The following is a 19,269-nucleotide window of genomic DNA, read 5'->3' as shown; positions in this document are numbered from 1 at the left end:
CAGCGTGCGCTTGGCTACCTGGCGTGGCTGGGACCCCGAGGATCTCCTGGCAGATGTGGGCATTCTCCTGGGCCGGGTTCGAGGGCGTCTGCATGTGCAGGGCATGGTCCAACTTGGCCAGGACGATCTGGCGCAGGTTGAAGAGGCATGGAGGGTGGGAGGAAGGAGACGGGGGGCTGGCACTGTGTCCAGGCCGTGCTTTCCAGCCGGGCGGTCCGGGAGCACCTTTCCTTTCCCTCGTCCCGGCCGCATCGGGTTTGGCCAGCCGGGACTTGATGAGCTTGTCCAGCAGCTCCTGGGGGATTGCACTACCCGTGCCCCACTGAGACTGGAAGCAGCGTCAGGGCTTCAAAGGGCGTGGAGCTCCCAGCTCCAGAGCCTTCCCTCTGGTTCTCAACACCGTCTGTCACCAGACTCGCAGGCAATGTGCCTTTCTTTTCGTTTGTCTTTTTTCAGGCCCTCAGCCACGCAAAGGTGTGAGGCCCTGACACTCGCTGCCACTTGGATGCACCCTGAGAACATGATGCTCAGCGAGAGAAGTCAGACACAGGACACACAGGGTGTGACCCCACTAAGGGGAAACGTCCAGAACAGGTAGATCCACAGAGTCAGGGTGGTTTCCTGGTTGTCAGTGGCAGGGGAGGGGAGGGAATGATAACTAAGGGCGTGAGGGACATTTTTGGTGTGAGGGAAATATTCCAGAACAGGACAGTAGTGACGGCTGCACAGCTCATTAAATTGTCCCCTCGTACTCCGGTGCAGCCTGTGAGAGCATCGCTCTCAGGACGAAGGGCTGACCACAGGAAGACTGAACGAGCACTGGGTCCTGGACCCAGACGCTCAGCTGGGGACCCCCCTGTGGGGAAGTCACTGGGACATGCTGAGCCTCCACCGAGACTGGCAGCAGACCCAGGGCCTCAAAAGGCGCGGCGATCCCGGAATCAGAGCCTAGCCTCTGGTTCTCATCACCGGCTGTCACCAGCGTCGCAGGCAACATGCCTTTCTTTTCTTTTGTCTTTTTTCTGGCCCTCAACCATGCAAAGGTGTGAAGCCCTGACACTCGCTGCCACGTGGATGCACCCTGAGAACACGATGCTAAGGGAGAGAAGTCAGACACAGAAGGACACACAGGGTGTGACCCCACTGAGGAGAAACGTCCAGAACAGGTAGATCCACAGAGTCAGAGTGGGTTCCTGGTTGTCAGGGGCAGGGGAGGGGAGGGAATGATAACTAAGGGCATGAGGGACATTTTTGGGGTGAGGGAAATGTTCCAAATCAGGGCAGTAGTGACGGCTGCACAGCTCAGTAAAGTGTCCCCACGCGGTCCGGTGCAACCTGTGAGAGCATCGCTCTCAGGACGAAGGGCTGACCACAGGAAGACTGAACGAGCACTGGGTTCTGGGCTCAGACGCTCAGTTGTGGACCCACCCGTGGGGAAGTCACTGGCTCTTGCTGAGCCTCCACCAAGACTGGCAGCAGACCCAGGGCCTCACAGGGCGCTGCGCTCCCGGCCCCAGAGCCTATCCTCTGGTTCCCATCACCGGCTGTAACCATACTTGCATGCAACATTCCTTTCTTTTCTTTTGTCTTTTTTAAAGGCAACTCTTGAATACATGTATTTAACATGCAGGGAACCAGTCCTGACTCCTTGATCTGGGGCTTCCTGCCTCCAGAGTCTCGAGGATATCCACATCCGTTGTTTACGCACCCAGTGCGTGGGGATTGATGATGGAAACTTACACCGAGGACGTCGCCACAATCGGGGTGACATCAGCAGAAGAATCCCGTGGCGAGGGCCTGCGTGAGGACCACGGGAGAGCCCGGGCCCTCCCCGCCCCCTGCGTGCAGCCCCGCGCCCGCACCTTCCTGGGAGCGGAGCCGGTGCATCACTTGCCAGAACTCATGGAGGTAGGTCTGCAGGTCAAGTTATGGAAAGTGTCATGGAACATTGTGATGAAAGTGGTCAGGGAGCATTGTGATGAAAGGGGTAATGGAGCATTGTGATGACAAGAGCCATGGAGCATTGTGATGACAAGGGTCATGAAGCATTGTGACGACAAGTGTCATGGAGCATTGTGATGACAAATGCAATGGAGTATTGTGATGACAAAGTCATGGAGCATTGTGATGACAAGAGCCATGGAGAATTGTGATGTCAGGGGTCATGGGGCATTGTGATATCAGGGGTCATGAGGCTTTGTATTGACGGGTCATGGATCATTGGGACGACAGGAGTTATGGAGCATTCGGATGAAACTCGTCTTGGAGCATTTTGATGAAACCTGTCATGGAGATTTGTGATGAATGTGCTCATGGAGCATTGTGTTGAAAGCGGTCATGGAGCATTGTGATGACAAGGGTCCAGGAGCATTGTGATGACAGGGTTCATGGAGTAATGTGATGACAGTTGTCATGGAGCATTGTGATGGGAAGGGCCATGGAGCATTGTGATGACAAGTGTCAAGGAGCATTGTGATGACAGGGTTCATGGAGTAATGTGATGACAGTTGTCATGGAGCATTGTGATGGGAAGGGCCATGGAGCATTGTGATGACAAAGGTCACGGAGCATTGTGATGAGAAGGGTCATTTAACATTGTGATGAAAAGGGTCATGTAGCCTTGTGATGAGAAGTGCATGGAGTCTGGAGCAGATCACAGCATGGAGCATTGTAATGAGAGGGGTCATGGAGCATTGTGATGAAAGTGGTAATGTATCATTGTGATGACAGGGGATATGGAGCATTGTGATGACAAGGGCCATGGAGCATTGTGATGACAGGGATCATGGGACATTGTGATGACAGGGGGCATGGAGCATTGTGATGAAAGGTGTACTGGAGTATTGTAATGAAAGGGGTCATGGATTATTGTGATGAAAGGTATCATGGAGCATTGTAATGAAATATTTCATGGAGCATTGTGATGAAAGTGGTCATGGAGCATTGTGATGACAGGTGTCATGGAGCATTGTGATGACAAGAGTCTTGGAGCATTGTGATGAAAGTGGTCATGGAGCATTGTGATGAGAGTGGTCATGGAGCATTGTGATGACAGGGTTTATGGAGCATTGTGATGACAGGGGTCATGGGGCATTGTGATGACAGGGGTCATGGGACATTGTGATGTCAGGGGTTATGGAGCATTGTGATGACAAACGCCATGGAGCATTGTCAGGACAAGGGCCATTTAGCATTGTGATGAAACGGGTCCTGGATCATTGTGATGATAGCGATAATGGAGTACTGTAATGAAAATAGTCATGGAGCATTGTGATGAAAGGTGGCATGGAGCATTCTGATGACAGATGTCATGGAGCATTGTGATGTGAAGGGCCATGGAGCATTGTGATGAAAGGGGTCATGGGGTATTCTGATGACAGGGGGCATGGAGCATTGTGATGACAAGTGGCATGGAGAATTGTGATGACAAGGGCCATGGAGCATTGTGATTACAGGGGTCCTTTGGCATTGTGATGCCAAGAGCCATGGAGTATTGGGATGACAGGGGTCATCTGGCATTGTGTTGAAAGGGTTACTGGAGCATTGTGATGACAAGAGCCATGGAGTATTGGGATGACAGGGGTCATCTGGCATTGTGATGAAAGGGTTACTGGAGCATTGTGATGAAAAGCGTCATGGATCAGTGTGATGAAAAAGATCATGGAGAATTGTGATGAAAGTAGTCATGGACTATTGAGATGAAAGGGGTCATGGATAATTGTGATGATTGCGATCATGGAGAACTGTGATGAAATTGGTCATGGAGCACTGTGATGAAAAGGGTCATGGAGCATTGTGATGACAGGGGTCAAGGAGCATTGTGATGAAAGGGGTCATGGAGAATTTTGATGAAAGTTGTCACGGAGCATTGTGATGAAAGTGGTCATGGAGCATTGTGATGAAAGGAGTCATGGATAATTGTGATGACAAGGGTCATGTGGCACTGTGATGACAGGGGGCATGGCGCATTGAGATTAAATGCGTACTGGAGTATTGTGATCAAAGTGTTCATGGATTATTATGATGAAACGGATCATGGAGCATTGTGATGACAGGGGTCATGGAGCATTGTGATGAGAGGTGTCATGGATCATTTTGTTGAATGTAGTCATGAAGCATTGTGATGACAGGGGGCATGGAGAATTGTGATGAGACGAGTACGGGAGCATTGTGATGAAAGAGGTCAGCCAGCATTGTGATGAAAAGGACAATGGAGCATTTTGATGACAAAGGTCATGGAGCATTTTGGTGAAAGGCGTGCTGGAGCATTGTGATGAAAGGAGGAATGGATAATGATGATGAAAAGGATCATCGAGCATTGTGAATACATGGGGCATGGTGCATTGTGACGAAAGTGGTCATGGAGCATTGTGATGAGAAGGGGCATGGAGCACTGTGATGATGTGGTTTATGTAGCATTGTGATGACATGGGTTATGGAGCACTTTAATGACAACGGTCATGGAGCACTGTGATGACAGTGGTCATGGGGAATTGTGATGACAGGGGATACAGAGCACTGTGATGACAAGGGCCATGTAGCATTGTGATGACAGAGGTTATGGAGCATTTTGATGACAAACGCCATGGAGCATTGTCAGGAGAAGGACCATTTAGCATTGTGATGAAACGGGTCCTGGATCATGGTGATTATCGCGATCATGGAGCATTATGATGAAAGTGTTCATGGAGCATTGTGAAGAAAGGGATAATGGAGCATTGTGATGAAAGTGGTCATGGAGCATTGTGATGAAAGGGGTACTGGAGCATTCTGATGACAGATGTCATGGAGCATTGTGATGAGAAGGGCCATGGAGCATTGTGATGAAAGGGGTCATGGGGCATTCTGATGACAGGTAGCATGGAGCATTGTGATGACAAGCAGCATGGAGAATTGTGATGACAAGGGCCATGGAGCATTGTGATTACAGTGGTCATTTGGCATTGTGATGCCAAGAGCCATGGAGTATTGGGATGACAGGGGTCATCTGGCATTGTGATGTAAGGGTTACTGGAGCATTGTGATGAAAGACGTCATGAATCAGTGTGATGAAAAGGATCATGGAGCATTGTGATGAAAGTAGTCATGGACTATTGTGATGAAAGGGGTCATGGGTCATTGTGATTATAGCGATCATGGAGCAATGTGATGAAAGTGGTCATGGAGCATTGTGATGAAAGAGGCCATGGAGCATTGTGGTGACAGCGGTCATGGCGCATTGTGATGTCAGGGATTACAGAGCACTGTGGTGACAGTGGGCATGGAGCATTGTGATGACATGGGCCATGGAACATTTTGATGAAAGGAGTCATGGATCATTGTGATCAATATTGTCATGTAGCATTGTGATGAAAGGTGTCGTGGGGCATTGTGTTGACAGGTGGCTTGGAGCATTGTGATGACAGTGGGCATAAAGCATTGTGATGAAACGTGCCATGGACCATTGTGATGACAAGGGGCATGGAGCATTGATGACAGGGGTCATGGTGCATTGTGATAACAGGGGCCACGGAGCATTGTGATGAAAGGGGTACTGGAGCATTGTGATGAAAGGGGTCATGGATTATTGTGATGATAGCGATCATGGAGCATTGTGATGAAACTGGTCATGGAGCATTGTGATGACAGGTGTCATTGAGCATTGTGATGACAAGGGTCTTGGAGCATTGTGATGACAGGGTTCATGGAGCATTGTGATGAGAGTGGTCATGGAGCATTGTGATGAAAGTTGTCAGGGCACATTGTGATGAATAGGTAATGGAGCATTGTGATAAAAGGAGTCATGGGGCACTGTGATGACAGGAGGCATGGAGCATTGTGATGACAAATGCCATGGAGCATTGTTATGACAAGGGCCATTTAGCATTGTGATGAAATGATTCAGTGAGCATTGTGATGAATGTGGTCATGGAACATTGTTATGACAGGGGGCATGGAGCATTGTGATGAGAAGGGTCATGGAGCATTTTGATGAGAAGTGTCATGAAGCATTGTGATGACAAGGGCCTTGGAGCATTGTGATGGAAGGGGTACTGGAGCATTGTGATGAAAAGTGTCATGGATCATTATGATGATAGCGATGATGGAGCATTGTGATGAAAATCGTCATGGAGCATTGTGATGACAGGGAGTATGGAGCCTTTTGATAAAAGGGGTCATGGTGCATTGTGATGATAAGCGCCATGGAGCCTTTTGACGACAAGTGCCATTTAGCATTGTGATGAAACGGGTCATGGAGCATTGTGATGAATGTGGTCATGGAGGTTTGTGATGCCAGTGGGCCTTGAGCAGTGTGATAACAAGGGTCATGGGGCATTGTGATGACAAGTGTCATGGAGCATTGTGATGACAAGGATAATGGAGCATTGTGATGAAAGTGGTCAAGGATCATTGTGGTGATTGCGATCATGGAGCATTGTGATGGAATTTGTCATGGAGCATTGTGATGAAGAGGGTCATGGAGAATTGTGATGACAGGGGTCAAGGAGAATTGTGATGACAAGGGTCATGGAGTATTTTGATGAAAGGAGTCATGGAGCATTGTGATGACAAGGGCCATAGAGCATTGTGATGATAAGAGTCATGGACTATTGTGATGAAAGTGGTCAGGGAGCATTGTGATGACAGGTGTCTTGGAGCTTAGTGATGATAGGTTTCATGGAGCATTGTGATGACAGGGATCATGGAGCATTGTGATGAAAGTGGTCAGGGAGCATTGTGATGACAGAGGGCATGGAGCATTTTGATGAAAACCCCATGGAGCATTGTGATGACAAGTGCCATTAACATTGTGATGAAACGGGTCATGGAGCATTGTGGTGAAGGTGGTCATGGAGCATTGTGATGACAAGGGTCATGGAGCATTTTGATGAAAGGCGTACTGGAGCATTGTGATGAAAGGAGTAATGCATAATTATGATGAAAAGGATCATGGAGCATTTTGAATACATGGGGCATGGTGCATTGTGATGAAAGTGGTCATGGAGCATTGTGATGAGAAGGGGCATGGAGGATTGTGATGACATGGTTTATGGAGCATTGTGAAGACAGGGGTCATGGGACATTGTGATGTCAGGGGTTATGGAGCATTGTGATGACAAACGCCATGGAGCATTGTCAAGACAAGGGCCATTTAGCAGTGTGATGAAATGGGTCCTGGATCATTGTGATGATAGCGATAATGGAGTACTGTAATGAAAGTAGTCATGGAGCATTGTGATGAAAGGGGTCATGGAGCATTCTGATGACAGATGTCATGGAGCATTGTGATGAGAAGGGCCATGGAGCATTGTGATGAAAGGGGTCCTTTGGCATTGTGATGACAAGAGCCATGTAGTATTGGGATGACAGGGGTCATCTGGCATTGTGATGAAAGGGTTCCTGGAGCATTGTGATGAAAGGGGTACGGGAGCATTGTGATGAAAGGGGTCATGGATTATTGTGATGATAGTGATCATGGAGCATTGTGATGAAAGTGGTCATGGAGCATTGTGATGACAGGTGTCATGGAGCATTGTGATGACAAGGGTCTAGGAGCATTGTGATGACAGGGTTCATGGAGCATTGTAATGAGAATGGTCATGGAGCATTGTGATTAAAGTTGTCAGGGCACATTGTGATAAATAGGGTAATGGAGCATTGTGATAAAAGGAGTCATGGGGCACTGTGATGATAGGAGGCATGGAGCATTGTGAAGACAAATGCCATGGAGCATTGTGATGAGAAGTGGCATGGAGCATTGTGATGAAATGATTCACTGAGCATTGTGATGAATGTGGTCATGGAGCATTGTTATGACAGGGGGCATGGAGCATTGTGATGAGAAGGGTCATGGAGCATTTTGATGAGAAGTGTCATGGAGCATTGTGATGACAAGGGCCTTGGAGCATTGTGATGGAAGGGGTACTGGAGCATTGTGATGAAAATCGTCATGGAGCATTGTGATGACAGGGAGTATGGAGCCTTTTGATAAAAGGGGTCATGGAGCATTGTGATGATAAGCGCCATGGAGCCTTTTGATGACAAGTGCCATTTAGCATTGTGATGAAACGGGTCATGGAGCATTGTGATGAATGTGGTCATGGAGTTTGTGATGCCAGTGGGAATTCAGCAGTGTGATAACAAGGGTCATGGAGCATTGTGAGGACAAGTGTCATGGAGCATTGTGATGACAAGGATCATGGAGCATTGTGATGAAAGTGGTCAAGGATCATTGTGGTGATTGCGATCATGGAGCATTGTGATGAAACGGGTCATGGAGCATTGTGATGAAGGTGGTCATGGAGGATTGTGATGACAAGGGTCATGGGGCATTTTGATGAAAGGCATGCTGGAGCATTGTGATGAAAGGAGTAATGCATAATTATGATGAAAAGGATCATGGAGCATTGTGAATACATGGGGCATGGTGCATTGTGATGAAAGTCGTCATGGAGCATTGTGATGAGAAGGGGCATGGAGCATTGTGATGACAGGGTTTATGGAGCATTGTAATGACAGGGGCCATGGGGCATTGTGATGACAGGGGTCATGGGATATTGTGATGTCAGGGGTTATGGAGCATTGTGATGACAAACGCTATGGAGCATTGTCAGGACAAGGGTCATTTAGCATTGTCATGGAACGGGTCCTGGATCATTGTGATGATAGCGATAATGGAGTACTGTAATGAAAGTAGTCATGGAGCATTGTGATGAAAGGTGGCATGGTGCATTGTGATGAAAGTGGTCATGGAGCATTGTGATGAAAGAGGCCATGGAGCATTGTGATGACAGCGGTCATGGCGCATTGTGATGTCAGGGGTTACAGAGCATTGTGGTGACAGTGGGCATGGAGCATCGTGATGACATGGGCCATGGAATATTTTGATGAAAGGCGTCATGGATCATTGTGATCAATATTGTCATGTAGCCTTGTGATGAAAGGTGTCATGGGGCGTTGTGATGACAGGCGGCTTGGAGCATTGTGATGACAGTGGGCATAGAGCATTGTGATAACAAGCGCCATGGACCATTGTGATGACAAGGGGCATGGAGCATTGATGACAGGGGTCATGGTGCATTGTGATAACAGGGGCCATGGAGCATTGTGATGAAAGGGGTACTGGAGCATTGTGATGAAATGGGTCATGGATTATTGTGATGATAGTGATCATGGAGCATTGTGATGAAAGTGGTCATGGAGCATTGTGATGACAGGTGTCATGGAACATTGTGATGACAAGGGTCTTGGAGCATTGTGATGAGAGGGTTCATGGAGCATTGTGATGAGAGTGGTCATGGAGCATTGTGATGACAGCGGTCATGGCGCATTGTGATGTCAGGGGTTACAGAGCATTGTGGTGACAGTGGGCATGGAGCATCGTGATGACATGGGCCATGGAATATTTTGATGAAAGGCGTCATGGATCATTGTGATCAATATTGTCATGTAGCCTTGTGATGAAAGGTGTCATGGGGCGTTGTGATGACAGGCGGCTTGGAGCATTGTGATGACAGTGGGCATAGAGCATTGTGATAACAAGCGCCATGGACCATTGTGATGACAAGGGGCATGGAGCATTGATGACAGGGGTCATGGTGCATTGTGATAACAGGGGCCATGGAGCATTGTGATGAAAGGGGTACTGGAGCATTGTGATGAAATGGGTCATGGATTATTGTGATGATAGTGATCATGGAGCATTGTGATGAAAGTGGTCATGGAGCATTGTGATGACAGGTGTCATGGAACATTGTGATGACAAGGGTCTTGGAGCATTGTGATGAGAGGGTTCATGGAGCATTGTGATGAGAGTGGTCATGGAGCATTGTGATGAATGTTGTCAGGGCGCATTGTGATGAATAGGGTAATGGAGCATTGTGATAAAAGGAGTCATGGGGCACTGTGATGAGAGGAGGCATGGAGCATTGTGATGACAAATGCCATGGAGCATTGTTATGACAAGGGCCATTTAGCATTGTGATGAAATGATTCAGTGAGCATTGTGATGAATGTGGTCATGGAGCATTGTTATGATAGGGGGCATGGAGCATTGTGATGAGAAGGGTCATGGAGCATTTTGATGAGAAGTGTCATGGAGCATTGTGATGACAAGGGCCTTGGAGCATTGTGATGGAAGGGGTACTTGAGCATTGTGATGAAATGTGCCATGGATCATTATGATGATAGTGATGATGGAGCATTGTGATGAAAATCGTCATGGAGCATTGTGATGACAGGGAGTTTGGAGCCTTTTGATAAAAGGGGTCATGGAGCATTGTGATGATAAGCGCCATGGAGCCTTTTGATGACAGGTGCCATTTAGCATTGTGATGAAACGGGTCATGGAGCATTGTGATGACAAGTGTCATGGAGCATTGTGATGACAAGGATCATGGAGCATTGTGATGAAAGTGGTCAAGGATCATTGTGGTGATTGCGATCATGGAGCATTGTGATGGAATTTGTTATGGAGCATTGTGATGAAAAGGGTCATGGAGAATTGTGATGACAGGGATCAAGGAGAATTGTGATGACAAGGGTGTTGGAGTATTTTGATGAAAGGAGTCATGGAGCATTGTGATGACAAGGGCCATAGAGCATTGTGATGATAAGAGTCATGGAATATTGTGATGAAAGTGGTCAGGGAGCATTGTGATGACAAGTGTCTTGGAGCTTAGTGTTGATAGGTTTCATGGAGTATTGTGATGACAGGGGTCATGGAGCATTGTGATGAAAGTGGTCAGGGAGCATTGTGATGACAGAGGGCATGGAGCACTGTGATGAAAACCCCATGGAGCATTGTGATGACAAGTGCCATTAACATTGTGATGAAACGGGTCATGGAGCATTGTGATAAAGGTGGTCATGGAGCATTGTGATGACAAGGGTCATGGAGCATTTTGATGAAAGGCGTGCTGGAGCATTATGATGAAATGAGTAATGCATAATTATGATGAAAAGGATCATGGAGCATTGTGAATACATGGGGCATGGTGCATTTTGATGAAAGTGGCCATGGAGCATTGTGATGAGAAGTGGCATGGAGCATTGTGATGAAATGATTCAGTGATCATTGTGATGAATGTGGTCATGGAGCATTGTTATGACAGGGGGCATGGAGCATTGTGATGAGAAGGGGCATGGAGCATTGTGATGACAGGGTTTATGGAGCATTGTCAGGACAAGGGCCATTTAGCATTGTGATGAAACGGGTCCTGGATCATTGTGATGATAGCGATAAAGGAGTACTGTAATGAAAGTAGTCATGGAGCATTGTGATGAAAGGGGTCATGGGGTATTCTGATGACAGGGGGCATGGAGCATTGTGATGACAAGTGGCATGGAGAATTGTGATGACAGGGGCCATGGAGCATTGTGATTACAGGGGTCCTTTGGCATTGTGAGGCCAAGAGCCATCGAGTATTGGGATGACAGGGGTCATCTGCCATTGTGATGAAAGGGTTACTGGAGCATTGTGATGAAAGGCGTCATGGATCAGTGTGATGAAAAAGATCATGGAGCATTGTGATGAAAGAAGTCATGGACTATTGTGATGAAAGGGGTCATGGAGCATTTTGATGAAAGTTGTCATGAAGCTTTGTGATGAAAGGGGTCATGGAGCATTGTGATGACAGAGGTCAGTGAGCATTGTGATGACAAGTGTCTTGGAGCTTAGTTATGATAGGTTTCATGGAGCATTGTGATGACAGTGGTAATGGAGCATTGTGATGAAAGGAGTCATGGATAATTGTGATGACAAGGGTCATGTGGCTTTGTGATGACAGGGGGCATGGCGCATTGAGATTAAAGGCTTACTGGAGTATTGTGATCAAAGTGTTCATGGATTATTATGATGAAACGGATCATGGAGCATTGTGATGACAGGGGTCATGGAGCATTGTGATGACAGGGGTCATGGGGCATTGTGATGATATCTATCATGGAGAATTGTTATGAAAGCAGTCATGGAGCATTTTGATGAAATGGATCATGGAGCATTGTGATGAAAAGGGCCATTTAGCATTGTGACGAAAGGGGTCATGTAGCATTGTGATGACAAGGGCATGGAGCCTGGTGAAGAATACAGCATGGAACATTGTGATTAGAGGGGTCAAGGAGCATTGTGATGAGAGGTGTCATGGATCATTTTGTTGAAAGTAGTCATGAAGCATTGTGATGACAGGGGGCATGGAGAATTGTGATGAGAAGAGTCATGGAGCATTGTGATGGAAGTGGTCAGCCAGCATTGTGATGAAAGGGGTAATGGAGCCTTGTAATAAAAGGGGTCATGGAGCATTGTGAGGAAAACCCCATGGAGCAATGTGATGACAAGTGCCATTAACATTGTGATGAAACGGGTCATGGAGCATTGTGATGAATATGGTCATGGAGCATTGTGATGACACTGGGCATGGAACATCGTGATGAAAAGGACAATGGAGCATTTTGATGACAAGGGTCATGGAGCATTTTGGTGAAAGGCGTGCTGGAGCATTGTGATGAAAAGAGGAATGGATAATAATGATGAAAAGGATAATCGAGCATTGTGAATACATGGGGCATGGTGCATTGTGATGAAAGTGGTCATGGAGCATTGTGATGTCAGGGGTTACAGAGCATTGTGATGAAGGTGGTCATGGAGGATTGTGATGAGAAGGGTCATGGAGCATTTTGATGAAAGGCATGCTGGAGCATTGTGATGAAAGGAGTAATGCATAATTATGATGAAAAGGATCATGGAGCATTGTGATGAGAAGGGGCATGGAGCATTGTGATGACAGGGTTTATGGAGCATTGTAATGACAGGGGTCATGGGGCATTGTGATGACAGGGGTCATGGGACATTGTGATGTCAGGGGTTATGGAGCATTGTGATTACAAACGCCATGCAGCATTGTCAGGACAAGGGCCATTAAGCATTGTCATGAAACGGGTCCTGGATCATTGAGATGATAGCGATAATGGAGTACTGTAATGAAAGTAGTCATGGAGCATTGTGATGAAAGGTGGCATGGAGCATTCTGATGACAGATGTCATGGAGCATTGTGATGAGAAGGGCCATGGAGCATTGTGATGAAAGGGGTCATGGGGTATTCTGATGACAGGGGGCATGGAGCATTGTGATGACAAGTGGCATGGAGAATTGTGATGACAAGGGCCATGGAGCATTGTGATTACAGGGGTCCTTTGGCATTGTGATGCCAAGAGCCATGGAGTATTGGAATGACAGTGGTCATCTGGCATTGTGATGAAAGGGTTACTGGAGCATTGTGATGAAATGGGTCATGGGGTATTTTGATGAGAGTGGGCATGGAGCATTGTGATGACAAGTGGCATGGAGAATTGTGATGACAAGGGCCATGGAGCATTGTGATTACAGGGGTCCTTTGGCATTGCGATGCCAAGAGCCATGGAGTATTCGGATGACAGGGGTCATCTGGCATTGTGCTGAAAGGGTTACTGGAGCATTGTGATGACAAGAGCCATGGAGTATTGGGATGACAGGGGTCATCTGGCATTGTGATGAAAGGGTTACTGGAGCATTGTGAGGAAAGGCGTCATGGATCAGTGTGATGAAAAAGATCATGGAGCATTGTGATGAAAGAAGTCATGGACTATTGTGATGAAAGGGGTCATGGATCATTGTGATGATTGCGATCATGGAGAACTGTGATGAAATTGGTCATGGAGCACTGTGATGAAAAGGGTCATGGAGCATTGTGATGACAGGGGTCAAGGAGCATTGTGATGAAAGGGGTCATGGAGCATTTTAATGAAAGTTGTCACGGAGCATTGTGATGAAAGGGGTCATGGAGCATTGTGATGAAAACCCCATGGAGCAATGTGATGACAAGTGCCATTAACATTGTGATGAAATGGGTCATGGGGTATTCTGATGACAGGGAGCATGGAGCATTGTGATGACAAGGGCCATGGATCATTGTGATTACAGCGGTCATTTGGCATTGTGATGACAAGAGCCATGGAGTATTGGGATGAGAGGGGTCATCTGCCATTGTGATGAAAGGGTTACTGGAGCATTGTGATGAAAGGCGTCATGGATCATTGTGATGAAAAAGATCATGGAGCATTGTGATGAAAGAAGTCATGGACTATTGTGATGAAAGGGGTCATGGAGCATTTTGATGAAAGTTGTCACGGAGCATTGTGATGAAAGGGGTTATGGAGCATTGTGATGACAGAGGTCAGTGAGCATTGTGATGACAAGTGTCTTGGAGCTTAGTGATGATAGGTTTCATGGAGCATTGTGATGACAGTGGTAATGGAGCATTGTGATGAAAGGAGTCATGGATAATTGTGATGACAAGGGTCATGTGGCATTGTGATGACAGGGGGCATGGCGCATTGAGATTAAAGGCTTACTGGAGCATTGTGATCAAAGTGTTCATGGATTATTATGAAGAAACGGATCATGGAGCATTGTGATGACAGGGGTCATGGAGCATTGTGATGACAGGGGTCATGGGGCATTGTGATGATATCTATCATGGAGAATTGTTATGAAAGCAGTCATGGAGCATTTTGATGAAATGGATCATGGAGCATTGTGATGAAAAGGGCCATTTAGCATTGTGATGAAAGGGGCCATGTAGCATTGTGATGACAAGGGCATGGAGCCTGGTGAAGAATACAGCATGGAACATTGTGATTAGAGGGGTCAAGGAGCATTGTGATGAGAGGTGTCATGGATCATTTTGTTGAAAGTAGTCATGAAGCATTGTGATGACAGGGGGCATGGAGAATTGTGATGAGAAGAGTCATGGAGCATTGTGATGAAAGTGGTCAGCCAGCATTGTGATGAAAGGGGTAATGGAGCCTTGTAATAAAAGGGGTCATGGAGCATTGTGAGGAAAACCCCATGGAGCAATGTGATGACAAGTGCCATTAACATTGTGATGAAACGGGTCATGGAGCATTGTGATGAATATGGTCATGGAGCATTGTGATGACACTGGGCATGGAACATCGTGATGAAAAGGACAATGGAGCATTTTGATGACAAGGTTCATGGAGCATTTTGGTGAAAGGCGTGCTGGAGCATTGTGATGAAAGGAGGAATGGATAATAATGATGAAAAGGATAATCGAGCATTGTGAATACATGGGGCATGGTGCATTGTGATGAAAGTGGTCATGGAGCATTGTGATGAAAGAGGCCATGGAGCATTGTGATGACAGCGGTCATGGCGCATTGTGATGTCAGGGGTTACAGAGCATTGTTGTGACAGTGGGCATGGAGCATTGTGATGACATGGGCCATGGAACATTTTGATGAAAGGCGTCATGGATCATTGTGATCAATATTGTCATGTAGCATTGTGATGAAAGGAGTAATGGGGCGTTGTGATGACAGGTGGCTTGGAGCATTGTGATGACAGTGGGCATAGAGCATTGTGATGAGAAGGGTCATGGAGCATTTTGATGAGAAGTGTCATGGAGCATTGTGATGACAAGGGCCTTGGAGCATTGTGATGGAAGGGGTACTTGAGCATTGTGATGAAATGTGCCATGGATCATTATGATGATAGCGATGATGGAGCATTGTGATGAAAATCGTCATGGAGCATTGTGATGAGAGGGAGTATGGAGCCTTTTCAGAAAAGTGGTCATGGAGCATTGTGATGATAAGCGCCATGGAGCCTTTTGATGACAAGTGCCATTTAGCATTGTGATGAAACGGGTCATGGAGCATTGCGATGAATGTGGTCATGGAGCTTTGTGATGCCATTGGGCATTGAGCAGTGTGATAACAAGGGTCATGGAGCATTGTGATGACAAGGATCATGGAGCATTGTGATGAAAGTGGTCAAGGATCATTGTGGTGATTTCGATCATGGAGCATTGTGATGGAATTTGTCATGGAGCATTGTGATGAAAAGGGTCATGGAGAATTGTGATGACAGGGGTCAAGGAGAATTGTGATGACAAAGGTCTTGGAGTATTTTGATGAAAGGAGTCATGGAGCATTGTGATGACAAGGGCCATAGAGCATTGTGATGATAAGAGTCATGGACTATTGTGATTAAAGCGGTCAGGGAGCATTGTGGTGACAAGTGTCTTGGAGCTTAGTTATGATAGGTTTCATGGAGCATTGTGATGACAGGGGTCATGGAGCATTGTGATGAATGTTGTCATGGAGCATTGTGATGACAGAGGGCATGGAGCACTGTGATGAAAACCGCATGGAGCATTGTGATGACAAGTGCCATTAACATTGTGATGAAACGGGTCATGGAGTATTGTGATGAAGGTGGTCATGGAGGATTGTGATGACAAGGGTCATGGAGCATTTTGATGAAAGGCATGCTGGAGCATTGTGATGAAAGGAGTAATGCATAATTATGATGAAAAGGATCATGGAGCATTGTGAATACATGGGGCATGGTGCATTGTGATGAAAGTGGTCATGGAGCATTGTGATGAGAAGGGGCATGGAGCATTGTGATGACAGGATTTATGGAGCATTGTAATGACAGGGGTCATGGGGCATTGTGATCACAGGGGTCATGGGATATTGTGATGTCAGGGGTTATGGAGCATTGTGATGACAAACGCTATGGAGCATTGTCAGGACAAGGGTCATTTAGCATTGTCATGGAACGGGTCCTGGATCATTGTGATGATAGCGATAATGGAGTACTGTAATGAAAGTAGTCATGGAGCATTGTGATGAAAGGTGGCATGGTGCATTGTGATGAAAGTGGTCATGGAGCGTTGTGATGAAAGAGGCCATGGATCATTGTGATGACAGCGGTCATGGTGCATTGTGATGTCAGGGGTTACAGAGCATTGTGGTGACAGTGGGCATGGAGCATCGTGATGACATGGGCCATGGAACATTTTGATGAAAGGCGTCATGGATCATTGTGATCAATATTGTCATGTAGCCTTGTGATGAAAGGTGTCATGGGGCGTTGTGATGACAGGTGGCTTGGAGCATTGTGATGACAGTGGGCATAGAGCATTGTGATAACAAGCGCCATGGACCATTGTGATGACAAGGGGCATGGAGCATTGATGACAGGGGTCATGGTGCATTGTGATAACAGGGGCCATGGAGCATTGTGATGAAAGGGGTACTGGAGCATTGTGATGAAAGGGGTCATGGATTATTGTGATGATAGTGATCATGGAGCATTGTGATGAAAGTGGTCATGGAGCATTGTGATGACAGGTGTCATGGAACATTGTGATGACAAGGGTCTTGGAGCATTGTGATGAGAGGGTTCATGGAGCATTGTGATGAGAGTGGTCATGGAGCATTGTGATGAATGTTGTCAGGGCGCATTGTGATGAATAGGGTAGTGGAGCATTGTGATAAAAGGAGTCATGGGGCACTGTGATGACAGGAGGCATGGAGCATTGTGATGACAAATGCCATGGAGCATTGTTATGACAAGGGCCATTTAGCATTGTGATGAAATGGTTCAATGAGCATTGTGATGAGAAGGGTCATGGAGCATTTTGATGAGAAGTGTCATGGAGCATTGTGATGACAAGGGCCTTGGAGCATTGTGATGGAAGGGGTACTTGATCATTGTGATGAAATGTGCCATGGATCATTATGATGATAGTGATGATGGAGCATTGTGATGAAAATCGTCATGGAGCATTGTGATGACAGGGAGTTTGGAGCCTTTTGATAAAAGGGGTCATGGAGCATTGTGATGATAAGCGCCATGGAGCCTTTTGATGACAGGTGCCATTTAGCATTGTGATGAAACGGGTCATGGAGCATTGTGATGAATGTGGTCATGGAGCTTTGTGATGCCAGTGGACATTGAGCAGTGTGATAACAAGGGTCATGGAGCATTGTGATGACAAGTGTCATGGAGCATTGTGATGACAAGGATCATGGAGCATTGTGATGAAAGTGGTCAAGGATCATTGTGGTGATTGCAATCATGGAGCATTGTGATGGAATTTGTTATGGAGCATTGTGATGAAAAGGGTCATGGAGAATTGTGATGACAGGGATCAAGGAGAATTGTGATGACAAGGGTGTTGGAGTATTTTGATGAAAGGAGTCATGGAGCATTGTGATGACAAGGGCCATAGAGCATTGTGATGATAAGAGTCATGGAATATTGTGATGAAAGTGGTCAGGGAGCATTGTGATGACAAGTGTCTTGGAGCTTAGTGTTGATAGGTTTCATGGAGTATTGTGATGACAGGGGTCATGGAGCATTGTGATGAAAGTGGTCAGGGAGCATTGTGATGACAGAGGGCATGGAGCACTGTGATGAAAACCCCATGGAGCATTGTGATGACAAGTGCCATTAACATTGTGATGAAACGGGTCATGGAGCATTGTGATTACAGGGGTCCTTTGGCATTGTGAGGCCAAGAGCCATCGAGTATTGGGATGACAGGGGTCATCTGCCATTGTGATGAAAGGGTTACTGGAGCATTGTGATGAAAGGCGTCATGGATCAGTGTGATGAAAAAGATCATGGAGCATTGTGATGAAAGAAGTCATGGACTATTGTGATGAAAGGGGTCATGGAGCATTTTGATGAAAGTTGTCACGAAGCTTTGTGATGAAAGGGGTCATGGAGCATTGTGATGACAGAGGTCAGTGAGCATTGTGATGACAAGTGTCTTGGAGCTTAGTTATGATAGGTTTCATGGAGCATTGTGATGACAGTGGTAATGGAGCATTGTGATGACAGGGGTCATGGGGCATTGTGATGATATCTATCATGGAGAATTGTTATGAAAGCAGTCATGGAGCATTTTGATGAAATGGATCATGGAGCATTGTGATGAAAAGGGCCATTTAGCATTGTGACGAAAGGGGTCATGTAGCATTGTGATGACAAGGGCATGGAGCCTGGTGAAGAATACAGCATGGAACATTGTGATTAGAGGGGTCAAGGAGCATTGTGATGAGAGGTGTCATGGATCATTTTGTTGAAAGTAGTCATGAAGCATTGTGATGACAGGGGGCATGGAGAATTGTGATGAGAAGAGTCATGGAGCATTGTGATGGAAGTGGTCAGCCAGCATTGTGATGAAAGGGGTAATGGAGCCTTGTAATAAAAGGGGTCTTGGAGCATTGTGAGGAAAACCCCATGGAGCAATGTGATGACAAGTGCCATTAACATTGTGATGAAACGGGTCATGGAGCATTGTGATGAATATGGTCATGGAGCATTGTGATGGAAGTGGTCAGCCAGCATTGTGATGAAAGGGGTAATGGAGCCTTGTAATAAAAGGGGTCATGGAGCATTGTGAGGAAAACCCCATGGAGCAATGTGATGA

This window comes from Balaenoptera ricei, chromosome 1 (genome assembly GCF_028023285.1).
Source record: "Balaenoptera ricei isolate mBalRic1 chromosome 1, mBalRic1.hap2, whole genome shotgun sequence".
NCBI lineage: Eukaryota > Metazoa > Chordata > Mammalia > Artiodactyla > Balaenopteridae > Balaenoptera > Balaenoptera ricei.
Note: the sequence above shows the minus strand (reverse complement) of the source record.